Below are 17,045 nucleotides of genomic sequence, written 5' to 3' on the forward strand. Positions count from 1 at the left end.
AGATAGAAAATTGAACGGCGAATCTAAAACTATATCTATATTGAAGATTGGTTAAATTTTGACTGAGATATGATCGTTTATAATGTTGGAACGTTTACATCGATTTCTCAAAAACTAGTAAATTTATTTAAGAATAATTACACCGTTAGATAGAAAATTGAACGGCAAATCTAAAACTATATCAATATTGAAGATTGGTTAACATTTGACTGAGACATGAGCGTTTATAATGTTGAAACGTTTACATCGATTTCTAAAAAACTAGTCGATTTATTTAATTAAAATTACACCGTTAGATAGAAAATTGAACGGCAAATCTAAAACTATATCAATATTGAAGATTGGTTAAATTTTGACTGAGATATGAGCGTTTATAATGTTGGAACATTTACATCGATAACTCGAAACAAATTACACCATTAGATAGGAAATTGAATGGCGAACAGGGTAGATTTGGTTCGGTTAGGTTAGGTGAACTTTTTTTTTTTTTTTTTAATGAGATATGAGCGTTTATAATGTTGGAACGTTTACATCGATTTCTCAAAAACTAGTCGATTTATTTTAAAAAAATTACACCCTTAAATAGAAAATTGAACGGCGAATCTAAAACTATATCAATATTGAAGATTGGTTAACATTTGACTGAGATATGAGCGTTTATAATGTTGGAACATTTACATCGATAACTCGAAACAAATTACACCATTAGATAGGAAATTGAATGGCGAACAGGGTAGGTTTGGTTCGGTTAGGTTAGGTGAACTTTTTTTTTTTTTTTTTTTATGAGATATGAGCGTTTATAATGTTGGTACGTTTACATCGATTTCTCAAAAACTAGTTGATTTATTAAAAAATTACACAGTTAGATAGAAAATTGAACGGCAAATCTAAAACTATATCAATATTGAAGATTGGTTAACATTTGACTGAGATATGAGCGTTTATAATGTTGGTACGTTTACATCGATTTCTCAAAAACTTGTTGATTTATTTAAAAAAATTACACAGTTAGATAGAAAATTGAACGGCAAATCTAAAACTATATCAATATTGAAGATTGGTAAACATTTGACTGAGATATGAGCGTTTATAATGTTGGAACATTTACATCGATAACTCGAAACAAAGTACACCATTAGATAGGAAATTGAATGGCGAACAGGGTAGGTTTGGTTCGGTTAGGTTAGGTGAACTTTTTTTTTTTTTTTTTTTATGAGATATGAGCGTTTATAATGTTGGTACGTTTACATCGATTTCTCAAAAACTAGTTGATTTATTAAAAAAATTACACAGTTAGATAGAAAATTGAACGGTGAATCTTAAACTATATCAATATTGAAGATTGGTTAACATTTGACTGAGATATGATCGTTTATAATGTTGGAACGTTTACATCGATTTCTCAAAAACTAGTCGATTTATTTAAGAATAATTACACCGTTAGATAGAAAATTGAACGGCAAATCTAAAACTATATCAATATTGAAGATTGGTTAACATTTGACTGAGATATGAGCGTTTATAATGTTGGAACGTTTACATCGATTTCTCAAAAACTTGTTGATTTATTTAAGAATAATTACACCGTTACATAGAAAATTGAACAACGAATCTAAAACTATATCAATATTGAAGATTGGTAAACATTTGACTGAGATATGAGCGTTTATAATGTTGGAACATTTACATCGATAACTCGAAACAAATTACACCATTAGATAGGAAATTGAATGGCGAACAGGGTAGGTTTGGTTCGGTTAGGTTAGGTGAACTTTTTTTTTTTTTTTTTTTATGAGATATGAGCGTTTATAATGTTGGTACGTTTACATCGATTTCTCAAAAACTAGTTGATTTATTAAAAAAATTACACAGTTAGATAGAAAATTGAACGGTGAATCTTAAACTATATCAATATTGAAGATTGGTTAACATTTGACTGAGATATGATCGTTTATAATGTTGGAACGTTTACATCGATTTCTCAAAAACTAGTCGATTTATTTAAGAATAATTACACCGTTAGATAGAAAATTGAACGGCAAATCTAAAACTATATCAATATTGAAGATTGGTTAACATTTGACTGAGATATGAGCGTTTATAATGTTGGAACGTTTACATCGATTTCTCAAAAACTTGTTGATTTATTTAAGAATAGTTACACCGTTACATAGAAAATTGAACAACGAATCTAAAACTATATCAATATTGAAGATTGGTAAACATTTGACTGAGATATGAGCGTTTATAATGTTGGAACATTTACATCGATAACTCGAAACAAATTACACCATTAGATAGGAAATTGAATGGCGAACAGGGTAGGTTTGGTTCGGTTAGGTTAGGTGAACTTTTTTTTTTTTTTTTTTTATGAGATATGAGCGTTTATAATGTTGGTACGTTTACATCGATTTCTCAAAAACTAGTTGATTTATTAAAAAAAATTACACAGTTAGATAGAAAATTGAACGGTGAATCTTAAACTATATCAATATTGAAGATTGGTTAACATTTGACTGAGATATGATCGTTTATAATGTTGGAACGTTTACATCGATTTCTCAAAAACTAGTCGATTTATTTAAGAATAATTACACCGTTAGATAGAAAATTGAACGGCAAATCTAAAACTATATCAATATTGAAGATTGGTTAACATTTGACTGAGATATGAGCGTTTATAATGTTGGAACGTTTACATCGATTTCTCAAAAACTTGTTGATTTATTTAAGAATAATTACACCGTTACATAGAAAATTGAACAACGAATCTAAAACTATATCAATATTGAAGATTGGTTAACATTTGACTGAGACATGAGCGTTTATAATGTTGGAACATTTACATGGATTACTCAAAAACTAGTCGATTTATTTAAGAATAATTACACCGTTAGATAGAAAATTGAACGGCAAATCTAAAACTATATAAATATTGAAGATTGGTTAACATTTGACTGAGATATGAGCGTTTATAATGTTGGAACGTTTACATCGATTTCTCAAAAACTAGTCGATTTATTTAAGAATAATTACACCGTTAGATAGAAAATTGAACGGCTAATCTAAAACTATATCTATATTGAAGATTGGTTAAATTTTGACTGAGATATGAGCGTTTATAATGTTGGAACGTTTACATCGATAACTCGAAACAAATTACACCATTAGATAGGAAATTGAATGGCGAACAGGGTAGGTTTGGTTCGGTTAGGTTAGGTGAATTTTTTTTTTTTTTTTTTTTTATGAGATATGAGCGTTTATAATGTTGGAACGTTTACATCGATTTCTCAAAAACTAGTCGATTTATTTTAAAAAAATTACACCCTTAAATAGAAAATTGAACGGCGAATCTAAAACTATATCAATATTGAAGATTGGTTAACATTTGACTGAGATATGAGCGTTTATAATGTTGGTACGTTTACATCGATTTCTCAAAAACTAGTTGATTTATTTAAAAAAATTACACAGTTAGATAGAAAATTGAACGGCAAATCTAAAACTATATCAATATTGAAGATTGGTAAACATTTGACTGAGATATGAGCGTTTATAATGTTGGAACATTTACATCGATAACTCGAAACAAATTACACCATTAGATAGGAAATTGAATGGCGAACAGGGTAGGTTTGGTTCGGTTAGGTTAGGTGAACTTTTTTTTTTTTTTTTTTTTTATGAGATATGAGCGTTTATAATGTTGGTACGTTTACATCGATTTCTCAAAAACTAGTTGATTTATTAAAAAAATTACACAGTTAGATAGAAAATTGAACGGTGAATCTTAAACTATATCAATATTGAAGATTGGTTAACATTTGACTGAGATATGATCGTTTATAATGTTGGAACGTTTACATCGATTTCTCAAAAACTAGTCGATTTATTTAAGAATAATTACACCGTTAGATAGAAAATTGAACGGCAAATCTAAAACTATATCAATATTGAAGATTGGTTAACATTTGACTGAGATATGAGCGTTTATAATGTTGGAACGTTTACATCGATTTCTCAAAAACTTGTTGATTTATTTAAGAATAATTACACCGTTAGATAGAAAATTGAACGGCAAATCTAAAACTATATCAATATTGAAGATTGGTTAAATTTTGACTGAGATATGAGCGTTTATAATGTTGGAACATTTACATCGATAACTCGAAACAAATTACACCATTAGATAGGAAATTGAATGGCGAACAGGGTAGGTTTGGTTCGGTTAGGTTAGGTGAACTTTTTTTTTTTTTTTTTTTATGAGATATGAGCGTTTATAATGTTGGTACGTTTACATCGATTTCTCAAAAACTAGTTGATTTATTAAAAAAAATTACACAGTTAGATAGAAAAATGAAAGGTGAATCTTAAACTATATCAATATTGAAGATTGGTTAACATTTGACTGAGATATGATCGTTTATGATGTTGGAACGTTTACATCGATTTCTCAAAAACTAGTAGATTTATTTAAGAATAATTACACCGTTAGATAGAAAAATGAACGGCAAATCTAAAACTATATCAATATTGAAGATTGGTTAACATTTGACTGAGATATGAGCGTTTATAATGTTGGAACGTTTACATCGATTTCTCAAAAACTTGTTGATTTATTTAAGAATAATTACACCGTTACATAGAAAATTGAACAACGAATCTAAAACTATATCAATATTGAAGATTGGTAAACATTTGACTGAGATATGAGCGTTTATAATGTTGGAACATTTACATCGATAACTCGAAACAAATTACACCATTAGATAGGAAATTGAATGGCGAACAGGGTATGTTTGGTTCGGTTAGGTTAGGTGAACTTTTTTTTTTTTTTTTTTTTATGAGATATGAGCGTTTATAATGTTGGTACGTTTACATCGATTTCTCAAAAACTAGTTGATTTATTAAAAAAAATTACACAGTTAGATAGAAAATTGAACGGTGAATCTTAAACTATATCAATATTGAAGATTGGTTAACATTTGACTGAGATATGATCGTTTATAATGTTGGAACGTTTACATCGATTTCTCAAAAACTAGTCGATTTATTTAAGAATAATTACACAGTTAGATAGAAAATTGAACGGCAAATCTAAAACTATATCAATATTGAAGATTGGTTAACATTTGACTGAGATATGAGCGTTTATAATGTTGGAACGTTTACATCGATTTCTCAAAAACTTGTTGATTTATTTAAGAATAATTACACCGTTACATAGAAAATTGAACAACGAATCTAAAACTATACCAATATTGAAGATTGGTTAACATTTGACTGAGACATGAGCGTTTATAATGTTGGAACATTTACATGGATTACTCAAAAACTAGTCGATTTATTTAAGAATAATTACACCGTTAGATAGAAAATTGAACGGCAAATCTAAAACTATATAAATATTGAAGATTGGTTAACATTTGACTGAGATATGAGCGTTTATAATGTTGGAACGTTTACATCGATTTCTCAAAAACTAGTCGATTTATTTAAGAATAATTACACCGTTAGATAGAAAATTGAACGGCAAATCTAAAACTATATAAATATTGAAGATTGGTTAATATTTGACTGAGATATGAGCGTTTATAATGTTGGAACGTTTACATCGATTTCTCAAAAACTAGTTGATTTATTTAAAAAAATTACACAGTTAGATAGAAAATTGAACGGCGAATCTAAAACTATATCTATATTGAAGATTGGTTAAATTTTGACTGAGATATGATCGTTTATAATGTTGGAACGTTTACATCGATTTCTCAAAAACTAGTAAATTTATTTAAGAATAATTACACCGTTAGATAGAAAATTGAACGGCAAATCTAAAACTATATCAATATTGAAGATTGGTTAACATTTGACTGAGACATGAGCGTTTATAATGTTGAAACGTTTACATCGATTTCTAAAAAACTAGTCGATTTATTTAATTAAAATTACACCGTTAGATAGAAAATTGAACGGCAAATCTAAAACTATATCAATATTGAAGATTGGTTAAATTTTGACTGAGATATGAGCGTTTATAATGTTGGAACATTTACATCGATAACTCGAAACAAATTACACCATTAGATAGGAAATTGAATGTCGAACAGGGTAGATTTGGTTCGGTTAGGTTAGGTGAACTTTTTTTTTTTTTTTTTAATGAGATATGAGCGTTTATAATGTTGGAACGTTTACATCGATTTCTCAAAAACTAGTCGATTTATTTTAAAAAAATTACACCCTTAAATAGAAAATTGAACGGCGAATCTAAAACTATATCAATATTGAAGATTGGTTAACATTTGACTGAGATATGAGCGTTTATAATGTTGGAACGTTTACATCGATTTCTCAAAAACTAGTCGATTTATTTAAGAATAATTACACCGTTAGATAGAAAATTGAACGGCAAATCTAAAACTATATAAATATTGAAGATTGGTTAATATTTGACTGAGATATGAGCGTTTATAATGTTGGAACGTTTACATCGATTTCTCAAAAACTAGTTGATTTATTTAAAAAAATTACACAGTTAGATAGAAAATTGAACGGCGAATCTAAAACTATATCTATATTGAAGATTGGTTAAATTTTGACTGAGATATGAGCGTTTATAATGTTGGAACGTTTACATCGATTTCTCAAAAACTAGTCGATTTATTTAAGAATAATTACACCGTTAGATAGAAAATTGAACGGCAAATCTAAAACTATATCAATATTGAATATTGGTTAATATTTGACTGAGATATGAGCGTTTATAATGTTGGAACGTTTACATCGATTTCTCAAAAACTAGTTGATTTATTTAAAAAAATTACACAGTTAGATAGAAAATTGAACGGCGAATCTAAAACTATATCTATATTGAAGATTGGTTAAATTTTGACTGAGATATGATCGTTTATAATGTTGGAACGTTTACATCGATTTCTCAAAAACTAGTAAATTTATTTAAGAATAATTACACCGTTAGATAGAAAATTGAACGGCAAATCTAAAACTATATCAATATTGAAGATTGGTTAACATTTGACTGAGACATGAGCGTTTATAATGTTGAAACGTTTACATCGATTTCTAAAAAACTTGTCGATTTATTTAATTAAAATTACACCGTTAGATAGAAAATTGAACGGCAAATCTAAAACTATATCAATATTGAAGATTGGTTAAATTTTGACTGAGATATGAGCGTTTATAATGTTGGAACATTTACATCGATAACTCGAAACAAATTACACCATTAGATAGGAAATTGAATGGCGAACAGGGTAGATTTGGTTCGGTTAGGTTAGGTGAACTTTTTTTTTTTTTTTTTAATGAGATATGAGCGTTTATAATGTTGGAACGTTTACATCGATTTCTCAAAAACTAGTCGATTTATTTTAAAAAAATTACACCCTTAAATAGAAAATTGAACGGCGAATCTAAAACTATATCAATATTGAAGATTGGTTAACATTTGACTGAGATATGAGCGTTTATAATGTTGGAACATTTACATCGATAACTCGAAACAAATTACACCATTAGATAGGAAATTGAATGGCGAACAGGGTAGGTTTGGTTCGGTTAGGTTAGGTGAACTTTTTTTTTTTTTTTTTTTATGAGATATGAGCGTTTATAATGTTGGTACGTTTACATCGATTTCTCAAAAACTAGTTGATTTATTAAAAAATTACACAGTTAGATAGAAAATTGAACGGCAAATCTAAAACTATATCAATATTGAAGATTGGTTAACATTTGACTGAGATATGAGCGTTTATAATGTTGGTACGTTTACATCGATTTCTCAAAAACTAGTTGATTTATTTAAAAAAATTACACAGTTAGATAGAAAATTGAACGGCAAATCTAAAACTATATCAATATTGAAGATTGGTTAACATTTGACTGAGATATGAGCGTTTATAATGTTGGAACATTTACATCGATAACTCGAAACAAAGTACACCATTAGATAGGAAATTGAATGGCGAACAGGGTAGGTTTGGTTCGGTTAGGTTAGGTGAACTTTTTTTTTTTTTTTTTTTATGAGATATGAGCGTTTATAATGTTGGTACGTTTACATCGATTTCTCAAAAACTAGTTGATTTATTAAAAAAATTACACAGTTAGATAGAAAATTGAACGGTGAATCTTAAACTATATCAATATTGAAGATTGGTTAACATTTGACTGAGATATGATCGTTTATAATGTTGGAACGTTTACATCGATTTCTCAAAAACTAGTCGATTTATTTAAGAATAATTACACCGTTAGATAGAAAATTGAACGGCAAATCTAAAACTATATCAATATTGAAGATTGGTTAACATTTGACTGAGATATGAGCGTTTATAATGTTGGAACGTTTACATCGATTTCTCAAAAACTTGTTGATTTATTTAAGAATAATTACACCGTTACATAGAAAATTGAACAACGAATCTAAAACTATATCAATATTGAAGATTGGTAAACATTTGACTGAGATATGAGCGTTTATAATGTTGGAACATTTACATCGATAACTCGAAACAAATTACACCATTAGATAGGAAATTGAATGGCGAACAGGGTAGGTTTGGTTCGGTTAGGTTAGGTGAACTTTTTTTTTTTTTTTTTTTATGAGATATGAGCGTTTATAATGTTGGTACGTTTACATCGATTTCTCAAAAACTAGTTGATTTATTAAAAAAATTACACAGTTAGATAGAAAATTGAACGGTGAATCTTAAACTATATCAATATTGAAGATTGGTTAACATTTGACTGAGATATGAGCGTTTATAATGTTGGTACGTTTACATCGATTTCTCAAAAACTAGTTGATTTATTTAAAAAAATTACACCCTTAAATAGAAAATTGAACGGTGAATCTTAAACTATATCAATATTGAAGATTGGTTAACATTTGACTGAGATATGATCGTTTATAATGTTGGAACGTTTACATCGATTTCTCAAAAACTAGTCGATTTATTTAAGAATAATTACACCGTTAGATAGAAAATTGAACGGCAAATCTAAAACTATATCAATATTGAAGATTGGTTAAATTTTGACTGAGATATGAGCGTTTATAATGTTGGAACATTTACATCGATAACTCGAAACAAATTACACCATTAGATAGGAAATTGAATGGCGAACAGGGTAGGTTTGGTTCGGTTAGGTTAGGTGAACTTTTTTTTTTTTTTTTTTTATGAGATATGAGCGTTTATAATGTTGGTACGTTTACATCGATTTCTCAAAAACTAGTTGATTTATTAAAAAAAATTACACAGTTAGATAGAAAATTGAACGGTGAATCTTAAACTATATCAATATTGAAGATTGGTTAACATTTGACTGAGATATGATCGTTTATAATGTTGGAACGTTTACATCGATTTCTCAAAAACTAGTCGATTTATTTAAGAATAATTACACCGTTAGATAGAAAATTGAACGGCAAATCTAAAACTATATCAATATTGAAGATTGGTTAAATTTTGACTGAGATATGAGCGTTTATAATGTTGGAACATTTACATCGATAACTCGAAACAAATTACACCATTAGATAGGAAATTGAATGGCGAACAGGGTAGGTTTGGTTCGGTTAGGTTAGGTGAACTTTTTTTTTTTTTTTTTTTATGAGATATGAGCGTTTATAATGTTGGTACGTTTACATCGATTTCTCAAAAACTAGTTGATTTATTAAAAAAAATTAAACAGTTAGATAGAAAATTGAACGGTGAATCTTAAACTATATCAATATTGAAGATTGGTTAACATTTGACTGAGATATGAGCGTTTATAATGTTGGAACGTTTACATCGATTTCTCAAAAACTTGTTGATTTATTTAAGAATAATTACACCGTTACATAGAAAATTGAACAACGAATCTAAAACTATATCAATATTGAAGATTGGTTAACATTTGACTGAGACATGAGCGTTTATAATGTTGGAACATTTACATGGATTACTCAAAAACTAGTCGATTTATTTAAGAATAATTACACCGTTAGATAGAAAATTGAACGGCAAATCTAAAACTATATAAATATTGAAGATTGGTTAACATTTGACTGAGATATGAGCGTTTATAATGTTGGAACGTTTACATCGATTTCTCAAAAACTAGTCGATTTATTTAAGAATAATTACACCGTTAGATAGAAAATTGAACGGCAAATCTAAAACTATATAAATATTGAAGATTGGTTAATATTTGACTGAGATATGAGCGTTTATAATGTTGGAACGTTTACATCGATTTCTCAAAAACTAGTTGATTTATTTAAAAAAATTACACAGTTAGATAGAAAATTGAACGGCGAATCTAAAACTATATCTATATTGAAGATTGGTTAAATTTTGACTGAGATATGAGCGTTTATAATGTTGGAACGTTTACATCGATTTCTCAAAAACTAGTCGATTTATTTAAGAATAATTACACCGTTAGATAGAAAATTGAACGGCAAATCTAAAACTATATCAATATTGAAGATTAGTTAATATTTGACTGAGATATGAGCGTTTATAATGTTGGAACGTTTACATCGATTTCTCAAAAACTAGTTGATTTATTTAAAAAAATTACACAGTTAGATAGAAAATTGAACGGCAAATCTAAAACTATATCAATATTGAAGATTGGTTAACATTTGACTGAGATATGAGCGTTTATAATGTTGGAACGTTTACATCGATTTCTGAAAAACTAGTTGATTTATTTAAGAATTATTACACCGTTAGATAGAAAATTGATATAAATATTGAAGATTGGTTAACATTTGACTGAGACATGAGCGTTTATAATGTTGGAACGTTTACATCGATTTCTCAAAAACTAGTTGATTTATTTAAAAAAATTACACAGTTAGATAGAAAATTGAACGGCAAATCTAAAACTATATCTATATTGAAGATTGGTTAAATTTTGACTGAGATATGATCGTTTATAATGTTGGAACGTTTACATCGATTTCTCAAAAACTAGTAGATTTATTTAAGAATAATTACACCGTTAGATAGAAAATTGAACGGCAAATCTAAAACTATATCAATATTGAAGATTGGTTAACATTTGACTGAGATATGAGCGTTTATAATGTTGGAACGTTTACATCGATTTCTCAAAAACTAGTCGATTTATTTAAGAATAATTACACTGTTAGATAGAAAATTGAACGGCAAATCTAAAACTATATAAATATTGAAGATTGGTTAACATTTGACTGAGACATGAGCGTTTATAATGTTGGAACATTTACATCGATTTCTCAAAAACTAGTTGATTTATTTAAAAAAATTACACAGTTAGATAGAAAATTGAACGGCGAATCTAAAACTATATCTATATTGAAGATTGGTTAAATTTTGACTGAGATATGATCGTTTATAATGTTGGAACGTTTACATCGATTTCTCAAAAACTAGTAGATTTATTTAAGAATAATTACACCGTTAGATAGAAAATTGAACGGCAAATCTAAAACTATATCAATATTGAAGATTGGTTAACATTTGACTGAGATATGAGCGTTTATAATGTTGGAACGTTTACATCGATTTCTCAAAAACTAGTCGATTTATTTAAGAATAATTACACTGTTAGATAGAAAATTGAACGGCAAATCTAAAACTATATAAATATTGAAGATTGGTTAACATTTGACTGAGACATGAGCGTTTATAATGTTGGAACATTTACATCGATTTCTCAAAAACTTGTTGATTTATTTAAGAATAATTACACCGTTACATAGAAAATTGAACAACGAATCTAAAACTATATCAATATTGAAGATTGGTTAACATTTGACTGAGACATGAGCGTTTATAATGTTGGAACGTTTACATCGATTTCTCAAAAACTAGTTGATTTATTTAAGAATTATTACACCGTTAGATAGAAAATTGATATAAATATTGAAGATTGGTTAACATTTGACTGAGACATGAGCGTTTATAATGTTGGAACGTTTACATCGATTTCTCAAAAACTAGTCGATTTATTTAAGAATAATTACACCGTTAGATAGAAAATTGAACGGCAAATCTAAAACTATATAAATATTGAAGATTGGTTAATATTTGACTGAGATATGAGCGTTTATAATGTTGGAACGTTTACATCGATTTCTCAAAAACTAGTTGATTTATTTAAAAAAATTACACAGTTAGATAGAAAATTGAACGGCGAATCTAAAACTATATCTATATTGAAGATTGGTTAAATTTTGACTGAGATATGAGCGTTTATAATGTTGGAACGTTTACATCGATTTCTCAAAAACTAGTCGATTTATTTAAGAATAATTACACCGTTAGATAGAAAATTGAACGGCAAATCTAAAACTATATCAATATTGAAGATTGGTTAACATTTGACTGAGATATGATCGTTTATAATGTTGGAACGTTTACATCGATTTCTCAAAAACTAGTCGATTTATTTAAGAATAATTACACCGTTAGATAGAAAATTGAACGGCAAATCTAAAACTATATCAATATTGAAGATTGGTTAACATTTGACTGAGATATGAGCGTTTATAATGTTGGAACGTTTACATCGATTTCTCAAAAACTTGTTGATTTATTTAAGAATAATTACACCGTTACATAGAAAATTGAACAACGAATCTAAAACTATATCAATATTGAAGATTGGTAAACATTTGACTGAGATATGAGCGTTTATAATGTTGGAACATTTACATCGATAACTCGAAACAAATTACACCATTAGATAGGAAATTGAATGGCGAACAGGGTAGGTTTGGTTCGGTTAGGTTAGGTGAACTTTTTTTTTTTTTTTTTTTATGAGATATGAGCGTTTATAATGTTGGTACGTTTACATCGATTTCTCAAAAACTAGTTGATTTATTAAAAAAAATTACACAGTTAGATAGAAAATTGAACGGTGAATCTTAAACTATATCAATATTGAAGATTGGTTAACATTTGACTGAGATATGATCGTTTATAATGTTGGAACGTTTACATCGATTTCTCAAAAACTAGTCGATTTATTTAAGAATAATTACACCGTTAGATAGAAAATTGAACGGCAAATCTAAAACTATATGAATATTGAAGATTGGTTAACATTTGACTGAGATATGAGCGTTTATAATGTTGGAACGTTTACATCGATTTCTCAAAAACTTGTTGATTTATTTAAGAATAATTACACCGTTACATAGAAAATTGAACAACGAATCTAAAACTATATCAATATTGAAGATTGGTTAACATTTGACTGAGACATGAGCGTTTATAATGTTGGAACATTTACATGGATTACTCAAAAACTAGTCGATTTATTTAAGAATAATTACACCGTTAGATAGAAAATTGAACGGCAAATCTAAAACTATATAAATATTGAAGATTGGTTAACATTTGACTGAGATATGAGCGTTTATAATGTTGGAACGTTTACATCGATTTCTCAAAAACTAGTCGATTTATTTAAGAATAATTACACCGTTAGATAGAAAATTGAACGGCTAATCTAAAACTATATCTATATTGAAGATTGGTTAAATTTTGACTGAGATATGAGCGTTTATAATGTTGGAACGTTTACATCGATTTCTCAAAAACTAGTCGATTTATTTAAGAATAATTACACCGTTAGATAGAAAATTGAACGGCAAATCTAAAACTATATCAATATTGAAGATTGGTTAATATTTGACTGAGATATGAGCGTTTATAATGTTGGAACGTTTACATCGATTTCTCAAAAACTAGTTGATTTATTTAAAAAAATTACACAGTTAGATAGAAAATTGAACGGCGAATCTAAAACTATATCTATATTGAAGATTGGTTAAATTTTGACTGAGATATGATCGTTTATAATGTTGGAACGTTTACATCGATTTCTCAAAAACTAGTAAATTTATTTAAGAATAATTACACCGTTAGATAGAAAATTGAACGGCAAATCTAAAACTATATCAATATTGAAGATTGGTTAACATTTGACTGAGATATGAGCGTTTATAATGTTGGAACGTTTACATCGATTTCTCAAAAACTAGTCGATTTATTTAAGAATAATTACACCGTTACATAGAAAATTGAACGGCAAATCTAAAACTATATAAATATTGAAGATTGGTTAACATTTGACTGAGATATGAGCGTTTATAATGTTGGAACGTTTACATCGATTTCTCAAAAACTAGTTGATTTATTTAAAAAAATTACACCGTTAGATAGAAAATTGAACGGCGAATCTAAAACTATATCTATATTGAAGATTGGTTAAATTTTGACTGAGATATGAGCGTTTATAATGTTGGAACGTTTACATCGATTTCTCAAAAACTAGTCGATTTATTTAAGAATAATTACACCGTTAGATAGAAAATTGAACGGCAAATCTAAAACTATATCAATATTGAAGATTGGTTAATATTTGACTGAGATATGAGCGTTTATAATGTTGGAACGTTTACATCGATTTCTCAAAAACTTGTTGATTTATTTAAGAATAATTACACCGTTAGATAGAAAATTGAACGGCAAATCTAAAACTATATAAATATTGAAGATTGGTTAATATTTGACTGAGATATGAGCGTTTATAATGTTGGAACGTTTACATCGATTTCTCAAAAACTAGTTGATTTATTTAAAAAAATTACACAGTTAGATAGAAAATTGAACGGCGAATCTAAAACTATATCTATATTGAAGATTGGTTAAATTTTGACTGAGATATGAGCGTTTATAATGTTGGAACGTTTACATCGATTTCTCAAAAACTAGTCGATTTATTTAAGAATAATTACACCGTTAGATAGAAAATTGAACGGCAAATCTAAAACTATATCAATATTGAAGATTGGTTAATATTTGACTGAGATATGAGCGTTTATAATGTTGGAACGTTTACATCGATTTCTCAAAAACTAGTTGATTTATTTAAAAAAATTACACAGTTAGATAGAAAATTGAACGGCGAATCTAAAACTATATCTATATTGAAGATTGGTTAAATTTTGACTGAGATATGATCGTTTATAATGTTGGAACGTTTACATCGATTTCTCAAAAACTAGTAAATTTATTTAAGAATAATTACACCGTTAGATAGAAAATTGAACGGCAAATCTAAAACTATATCAATATTGAAGATTGGTTAACATTTGACTGAGATATGAGCGTTTATAATGTTGGAACGTTTACATCGATTTCTCAAAAACTTGTTGATTTATTTAAGAATAATTACACCGTTAGATAGAAAATTGAACAACGAATCTAAAACTATATCAATATTGAAGATTGGTTAACATTTGACTGAGATATGAGCGTTTATAATGTTGGAACGTTTACATCGATTTCTCAAAAACTAGTCGATTTATTTAAGAATAATTACACTGTTAGATAGAAAATTGAACGGCAAATATAAAACTATATAAATATTGAAGATTGGTTAACATTTGACTGAGACATGAGCGTTTATAATGTTGGAACATTTACATCGATTTCTCAAAAACTAGTTGATTTATTAAAAAAATTACACAGTTAGATAGAAAATTGAACGGTGAATCTTAAACTATATCAATATTGAAGATTGGTTAACATTTGACTGAGATATGATCGTTTATAATGTTGGAACGTTTACATCGATTTCTCAAAAACTAGTCGATTTATTTAAGAATAATTACACCGTTAGATAGAAAATTGAACGGCAAATCTAAAACTATATCAATATTGAAGATTGGTTAACATTTGACTGAGATATGAGCGTTTATAATGTTGGAACGTTTACATCGATTTCTCAAAAACTTGTTGATTTATTTAAGAATAATTACACCGTTACATAGAAAATTGAACAACGAATCTAAAACTATATCAATATTGAAGATTGGTAAACATTTGACTGAGATATGAGCGTTTATAATGTTGGAACATTTACATCGATAACTCGAAACAAATTACACCATTAGATAGGAAATTGAATGGCGAACAGGGTAGGTTTGGTTCGGTTAGGTTAGGTGAACTTTTTTTTTTTTTTTTTTTATGAGATATAAGCGTTTATAATGTTGGTACGTTTACATCGATTTCTCAAAAACTAGTTGATTTATTAAAAAAAATTACACAGTTAGATAGAAAATTGAACGGTGAATCTTAAACTATATCAATATTGAAGATTGGTTAACATTTGACTGAGATATGATCGTTTATAATGTTGGAACGTTTACATCGATTTCTCAAAAACTAGTCGATTTATTTAAGAATAATTACACCGTTAGATAGAAAATTGAACGGCAAATCTAAAACTATATCAATATTGAAGATTGGTTAACATTTGACTGAGATATGAGCGTTTATAATGTTGGAACGTTTACATCGATTTCTCAAAAACTTGTTGATTTATTTAAGAATAATTACACCGTTACATAGAAAATTGAACAACGAATCTAAAACTATATCAATATTGAAGATTGGTTAACATTTGACTGAGACATGAGCGTTTATAATGTTGGAACATTTACATGGATTACTCAAAAACTAGTCGATTTATTTAAGAATAATTACACCGTTAGATAGAAAATTGAACGGCAAATCTAAAACTATATAAATATTGAAGATTGGTTAACATTTGACTGAGATATGAGCGTTTATAATGTTGGAACGTTTACATCGATTTCTCAAAAACTAGTCGATTTATTTAAGAATAATTACACCGTTAGATAGAAAATTGAACGGCTAATCTAAAACTATATCTATATTGAAGATTGGTTAAATTTTGACTGAGATATGAGCGTTTATAATGTTGGAACGTTTACATCGATTTCTCAAAAACTAGTCGATTTATTTAAGAATAATTACACCGTTAGATAGAAAATTGAACGGCAAATCTAAAACTATATCAATATTGAAGATTGGTTAATATTTGACTGAGATATGAGCGTTTATAATGTTGGAACGTTTACATCGATTTCTCAAAAACTAGTTGATTTATTTAAAAAAATTACACAGTTAGATAGAAAATTGAACGGCGAATCTAAAACTATATCTATATTGAAGATT

This window comes from Pieris brassicae, assembly GCF_905147105.1.
Source record: "Pieris brassicae chromosome W unlocalized genomic scaffold, ilPieBrab1.1 SUPER_W_unloc_2, whole genome shotgun sequence".
Classification (NCBI taxonomy): Eukaryota; Metazoa; Arthropoda; class Insecta; order Lepidoptera; family Pieridae; genus Pieris; species Pieris brassicae.